Raw genomic sequence first — 8,291 nt, 5'->3', positions numbered from 1 at the left:
TGAGAGTAACAAATTTTAGCAAATTTTTTATTAAAAAAATCACTACTACAAATAAAGTCATTTTTGTTTTTTTTTCAAAACAAAAGGAAAAAAAAAGCACTATACTCGTCTGTTATGGCAAAACAGACGAATATGCACACATATTCTGTTATAATAGACGAGTATAGTGCAGTGTTATTAGAATCGAGCGATTTGGGATACGAATTGCACGATTCATTACAGAATATACACTGGGAGATACGAATCTCCGAGTTTATCTTAAGGGCCACTGAATCATGCCCTAAATCACGTGATTCATACCAGAATCATGTGATGCCGGTGCATCGCGCTATTTTGGGCAATGTCAAGTCGTGTAGATCCAACCCGGACCTGTACGTGACCCAACACAAGGAAACACCTAGTTTTTTTTTTTTGAATTTTTTCCTTTTTTTTCTTCGATTATATAAGGGAGGTAACTGCCGAACACTTTTTTTTTATTCCCCTGCTCTTCTTTTCACGTTTTACTCTCTATCTTGTCGCCCACGCCAGTTGCTTCTTTTTTTCTCTTACTGTCGATTCCATTTGGCTGAAATTTGGAAGCTTTCAAGTTTGAATATTGAAGTCTTCTCTTTTGCTGGTTCTTTCTTTTCTCTTCTACTCTTGTTTAGTATTTTTCCCCCTATTTTTTTATTGGATATTATATTGGTGGGAAAAAAAGAGTCAGAATCAGAATAAGAAAAAAAAGGAAGCTGACGATACATGGAAACATCATGAAAGTATCCCTTCCCATAGACTTATGGTTAAATGCAAATACTGTTCACATCAATGTTAGGATGAGGTAGCCGAGATGAAACATCATTTGGCTGGAACTAGAGAGAATGTGAGTCCATGTACAAGTGTTCCTAATGAAGTTAAAAAGTTGTTTGTTAAAATGCTAGAAAATAGAGAAGAAAAAAAATAAAGATGCTACTAGTGTTGAAATATTTGAAGAAACAACTACTCAAGATGCTAAGGGGAAGGAAGGGACATCAAAAACTATCAAACAGAAAACAATGAATGAGATGTTAAAAGATATAGAGTTAGTAATTCAAGATATTTGTAAATGCATTTATGGTAATACTTTACCATTCAATTTGGTAAGAAGTGTTAGAATGTATATGGGCCTAGTCATGATTGGGCCACCGTCTGGTCCACTTCTTGTATGTACTTGGACAACTCTATATATATATATGGGCTTGCCAGTCAATATCTCTTTGACTGGGTTATCATATTTTCAGGTAGTTAATTTCTGGTTTTCATGGTACCAGAGTGCCAAGTTATGAATCCTGAAGGCCCAAGTCCATAGCTCGTGGTGTGAAGGCATAGAGATGCTGTTTTGCTAGCTTCAATGTTAGATGAAGCAAAACGACGGCGTTGATAGCAAGATTTTGGGTTCTTGCAATATCGGGAGATTTCTTGTGACAATTACAGCGAGCATGCCTTCTCCATCTCTGTTCAACGCCGCATGATGATCTTCTTGGCCGATAAGCTGCTTGTTTGCCAGATTCTTAGATCGACGTCGTGCAAGAGTGGCTGTTTGATGCTGGAAGTTTGATTGTGTTTTGTACTTGCTAGCGTTCAATTTTCTTCTTAGATCAAGTTCAACCCCTGCAAAATCATGGGTATCCCTCTCTTGGTTCTTCCAGTGCAATCTTTGGGAGAAGAGTCCTCAGGTTACAAATTCACAGGTTCTTGGTTACAAAATTTTAGCTCTCTTTTTATTCCTCATTCTTTCTCCCCTTCAATCTCGAATCTCCAATGTTGTCTAAAGAGATGGTAATCGACGTGAATCACCCCTTATATCTTCATCCTTCAGACACTCAAGCAACAACCCTCGTCTCTCAAATTCTAACCGGCTCTAATAATTACGTCATATGGAGCTGAGCTATGTGTTTAGCCCTCAGAGGGAAGAATAAAATGGGGTTTATTGGTGGAAGTTACGGGCGTGATAAAAATCCTGAATTGACCGATCAATGGGACCGATGTGATGTAGTAGTGTTATCTTGGATAATTAATTTGGTTGACAAAGAGATAGCTACCAGGATTGTGTTTGCTGATACAGCGCATTTAGTTTGGAAAGATTTAGAGAAGCGTTTTCAAAAAATGGATGGGACAAAGATATACACTCTACACAGAAGCATATCTACGATTCAACAGGGTACTCTCACTATTGCAGCCTACTTTACAAAGCTTGAAGTATTATGGGATGAATATTCCCTTATTGTCCCATTTCCATCTTGTAAGTGTGAAACAACCCAGGCATATGTCAAGATTATTCAACAACAGAGGTTATTCTAATTCCTTATGGGATTGAATAAGTCTTCTCAGCAAGTTCGTTCCCAAATCCTTCTTATGTCACCTTTACCCACTGTTAATCAAGCCTACTCTATGATTACACAAGATGAGGATCACCGTATGATTTCCTCTCAAACCCCTAACCATCCATTAGAAGGGGCAACTATGGCAATTAGAGGAGGACAACAAACTCGAGGGAGAGGGAGAGGTAGAGGTCGTTCTCAAGGTGAAGAATGTACTTATTGTCATAAAAAAGGGCATAAACAGGACAATTGCTACCAACTTATTGGGTATCCTCCCAATTTCAAGGGCAAGAAAGAGTCAGAGAGTCAAATTAATCAAGTTACTAGAGATCATCCTTCAGCAACCTCTCAACCAGTAATCACTCAACAACAATACAATCGAATCCTACAGCTTCTCCAAAAGGATTTAGAGGAGGTGGCAGTTGGTATAGTAGCACCCATTGAGGAACATATCTCAGGTTTGATCAATGCCCTTCCAGTCTCCTTAAGTAGAACTCATTGGATACTAGACTATGGTGCCTCTTGTCATGTTGTTTCTAGTTTAACTATGCTTAATAGTGTTAGTGTTTATATTGGACCTTTTAGGAGGATAAAAATGCCTAATGGCGACAAAATCACTGTCACACATACAGGCACTGTTCAAACTGTTTGATAACATTGTTTTAACTGATGTGTACTATGCCTCGGAATGTTGTTATAATGTGATCTCAATTTCTAGATTAACTAGAGCAGTAAACTGCATTATTTCTTTTTACCTTGACTTCTACACTTTGCAGGAAATCTTGACTGGAAATTCTCATGTGATTGGTAAACTTTGTGATGGGCTATACTTAATTGGCAAGGCGATTAAGTTGGATGCTATCATAAACACAACAGATAATAAATACAGTAGTCATCTTTTTGCTCTATGGCACAACAGATTTGGTCATGCTCCTCTAGATGTCCTTAAACACTTAGATGCTATCAAGAGTGACACTGTACTTGATTCTAAAACCACCTGTGTTGTGTGTTCTCAAGCTAAACAGACTCGTTTACCTTTTCCTTCTAGTGTTTCTAGTACTACATGTTGTTTTGAATTGCTTCATGTTGACAATTGGGGACCTTATAAGGATCCCACCTATAAAGGTCATCAATATTTTCTTACCATAGTAAATGGTTTCTCCAAATGTACTTGGGTATTTTTGATGATCAATAAAAATGACAGTGTTCGTTGTTTGCAAGATTTTGTTGCCTATGTTCATACTCAATTTTCTGCCACTATTAAGAGAATTAGGAGCAATAATGGGTTAGAATTTATTAATAATCAACTTAGGACATACTTCAGTCATCAAGGAATCCTTCATGAAACCACTTGTCCCTACACACCACAGCAAAATGGTGTTGTGGAGAGGAAGCATAGGCATTTACTAAATGTTGCTAGAAGCCTTATTATTCATTCTGGTGTTCCTGTTAAATTTTGGGGGGAAAGCATTAAAACTTTAGCTTTCCTAATCAATAGGACCCCCTCTAAACTTTTAGGCTACCATACTCCTTATGAGAAATTGTATAACAAACAACAAGACTTGCGGCACCTTAAGAGTTTTCGACTGTCTAGCCTTTGTCACTATACAAAATAGCCATAATAAACTCCAGCCCAGATCTGAACCATGTGTTTATGGGTTATCCCCCAAATCAAAAGGGCTTTCTCCTTTATAACCTAACCACCAAGGCTATGATGGTTAATAACAATACCATTCATAGGCATACATGGGTCCTGAACTTGCATAGAAAATATTCTAAGGGAAGAGAATTAGCTAGACCGGCAATGACAAGATTTACAACAGCTTATCTTACACTAAGTTGCATATTCTAACAAAAGAATGCTCTTCGAAGCATGTTTGCTTCAGATGATTGGGTTTCTAGTTCTATTGCTAGTAAAAGTGAGGACAAGCAAGTGGCGGACATGATTTTTGGGGATTCTAGATTTTGGAGTTCCGTCAAATATTGTTTAAAGTGTGTGAGTCCACTTGTAAAAGTTTTGAGACTTGTAGATGGTGACTCTAAACCTGCTATGCCATATATTTATGAAGCAATGGATAGAGTCAGAAAAGAGATTGTTGATAATTTTGAAAAGAAGGAATCAAGGTATAAAAAGATATGGAAGATTATTGATACTTGTTGGAATTTGCAATTATGTAGACCCCTTCATGCGGATACCTACTTTCTTAATCCTAAGTAAGTTTATACAATTTAAATATTTATTATTTAATTTTGTGTTAGAAAAAGATAACTTATTCATTATTTTTTTAGGTTCTATTATGATGAAAAATTTAATATAGATCAAGAAGTTTATTTTGGTTTATATGAAACTATTGAGAAAATAATTTTGGATAGAAAGACAAGATTTTTAGTTGATCAACAACTTGAGACATTCAAGTCAGCCAAGGGGCTTTTCGGAAGAAGCATGGCAATAGATACTCGAAACAAAAAGCAACCTGGTATTATTCTCTAGTCTATACTATTTATTAGAATTTAATTTTTAGCCTTAATAATAAACCTAAATTTTGAAAAACATTCATTATTATTATTATTATTATTAGCTCTTTGGTGGAAAAGTTATGGAGGAGAAGGCAAGGAGTTACAAAAGATAGCTATGAGAATTTTGAGTCTCACATGTAATGCTACTAGATGTGAAAGAAATTGGAACACATTTGATCAAATTCATACTAAGCGAAGAAATCGCTTAGAACAACAAAGGTTAAATGCACTTGTATTTGTCAAGTACAACCTTCAACTTGAGATGAGACAGAAGATTAGAGAAGAAAAGGGAGAGACATATGATCCAACTTGTTTATCAGATATTGAATCTGATGATGAGTGGATCACTGAAAAAGAAAAACTGTGCTTGCTAGTGGATGGGTCATGGATGGACATACATGAGAGTTTCACTCTTGATGAAGGAGCTCTAAGCAAGAAAAGAAAGAGAGGTATAATATTTTAAAACTAAATTTAAGTTGATTTTAGTTTAAATATATACCATCATACTTATTAATTTTTCCCCCTTAGGTCCAAGAAATTTGAATGCCAAAACCAATAGCAAGGAAAAATCTGTAGTAGAACAAGAGAATGAGAATGAAGATAATATTGAAGATGGGGAAGAAGAGGACGATGAAGAAGTGACAATGTTAATGGAGGATGATCATGAATTGAGTGACATTGATTTTGGAGATGATGAATGATGAATTGAATTTTATGTTTACTAACTTTAGTCTTTTTAAGTTAGGAGTTTGAATTTTGAATTGATTTTGGGGACTAGTTATCTTTAAAATTTCATATGTTGGCTATTTTTTTTGGGGGCAGTGTATAGCACCTAATATTTACAAACTTTTAATATTTTTTCATATGAAAATTACTTATATATTATCCTTAATAATTTTTCATGAATCTTATGATTCACGATACGGTATGATTCAAGATTCACAAAACCGACTTTTTGATACACGATTCGTATCCCGATTTGATAACCATGGTTTAGTGGCTTTTTTTTTCTCTATTTTAAAAAACAGATAAAAAAGAAAGACGAAAACACACATATTCGTTTGTTAGAGCGTAATAGGCAAATATATTTGTACATACTCATTTGTTACACATACTCGTCTATTAGAGTGTAACAAACGAGTATGAATATTCATACTGAGACAAGTATGTAGGTATATACTCGTCTGTTACGTAACAGGCAAAAAATTTTTTATTTTAAATTTTGAATTTCCAGAACATAGCACCATGTTTCATTAGATCAGAGCGAACATTAACAGCAGTTTCTCCTTTTCTCATCTTCTCCTTCATCGCAAGCTCCTTCTTCTCCCTCTTCCTTTCTTCTCATATGACAACTAGCGTTCTTCTATCTTCTCCTTTTTGGCCGATGATAGCTCCTCGTTCTTTCTCTTTCTTAGCGATGCAATAGCTCAATAACATAGTGAACTTCATAGCCAGCCTCTCTTCTAGATGACGAATAGCTCCTCCTCTCTTCTCTAGCATGCTTAACAACACTCTCTCCTTCTTTTTCCATGACTTTATCTTTACAGGACACAAGGTAAGCTATGTGGTTTGGTGTTGAATGTTTTGGACTTTTGGTTATGTGAGACTATTATATGGACGTTAAAAGTGATTGTTTGGATATTTTGGTGTTGAAAATCTTCTACTGAAATTGATTGTTGATGAATAATAACTTTTGGAAAGCAATGATAGTGATTAAGAAAGTACATTAAAATTAAAAGCATATTAAACTTGTTTCAGTATTAATAGACATAAGGTGGTTTGCAAAAGTGTCCAAGGAAAAAAAAAATTGTTGGAATATGATAAATAATTAAGTGTTCTCAATGTTTAATTTGCATATTAAATTTTAGAATAGTATGGGATTCTTAAAAGTTAAAATATCTATTTAAATAAGTCAGGATGTCATTAGATTTTTTTTAGCTTTAAACTTTCATGTGTTATATGACTAAGTTAAAGTGTTTCATTTTTTTTTCTTAACTAAGATAATTTAGATGTTACTGTTGTTAATTGCTTTGACCCTTAAAATTTTGATTTGTATAGAAAGTGTAATGTGATTCGGTTCTACTGAATTACTGTCATTGTTGCTCTGTTTTGGTTTTACTTCATACACTTTAGAATTATAGGTTATAGTAAAAATTGACAATACAAATAATTTTACTTTTTTTTTTAAAAAAGTCACCATATTAAACTTGTTTAAGTATTAATAGACATAAGGTGTTTTGCAAAAGTGTCCAAGGAAAAAAAAATTGTTGGAATATGATAAATAATTAAGTGTTCTCAATGTTTAATCTGCATATTAAATTTTAGAATAGTATGGGATTCTTAAAAGTTAAAATATCTATTTAAATAAGTCAAGATGTCATTAGATTTTTTTAGTTTTAAAATTTCTTGTATTAGATGACTGAGTTAAAGTGTTTCATTCTTTTTCCTTAACTAAGATAATTTATATATTCATGTTGTTAGTTGCTTTGACTCTTAAAATTTTGATTTGTATAGAAAGTGTAACATGATTTGGTTCTGCTAAATTACTGTAATTGTTGCTTTGTTTTGGTTTTGTTTCATACACTTTAGAATTATAGATTATAGTAAAAACTGACAATACAAATAATTTCACTTTTTTTAAAAAGAAAATGTCACCATGTTCGTCTGTTTTTGTATAACAGACAAATATGGTGTCACATATTCATCCATATTCGTCTGTTAGAAATAGATAAATATTTAACTTCTATCTACATCTCCTTTGTCTATGTCTCCCTTTAAACAAATGAAAAAAAACCTCTAGAACAAATGAAAAAGGACTTCTTTGTAGTAATCAACATGATGAATTGTTATTTGTAAGTCAAACGTAGTTAAAACTCATTAAAACATGCAAAGTTCCCCTTAGCCATAACATCCAAGAGATTTGAGATCTAATAATTTTCAAGTTTTTTTTTATATTTTTCTTAAATTTATATGTATATATTAATTAAAAAAATAGTTTAGAAAGTTCTCCTTAAGTATAAAGTGTAAGAGATATATTCTATTATTTCGATCTTTAATGTAAGAACTAATTATGATCTGAGTTTTTTGTTTAGCTAACCCTCTAACAATTTTCAAGAAAATAACAACTTGCACACACTACAAAAAAATTGACTTTCAGCGGCGACTTTGAAAGTTTTTTGCGGCGACAAGTCGCGGCTGAAAAGTCGTTGCCATAGTAGCCGTGACTAAAAACTTTCAGTGGCGACTAAAAAGGTCGCCGCTAAAAGATACTTTTAGCGGCGACTTTTAGAAGTTTCAGCGGCGAAAAATGTTGCCGCCGAAAACACTTTCAGTGGCGACAAAAAAGTCACCGCAGAAAACACTTTCAGTTTAAAGTCTGTTTTTTTTTGTAGTGACAATAATAAATAAAAAGGTAAAATAATATATTTATGTTAAACA

Source organism: Neltuma alba, unplaced genomic scaffold (genome assembly GCF_004799145.2).
Source record: "Neltuma alba isolate B1F8T4 unplaced genomic scaffold, ASM479914v2 tig00004646_pilon, whole genome shotgun sequence".
NCBI lineage: Eukaryota > Viridiplantae > Streptophyta > Magnoliopsida > Fabales > Fabaceae > Neltuma > Neltuma alba.
This window is presented reverse-complemented; position numbering follows the sequence as displayed.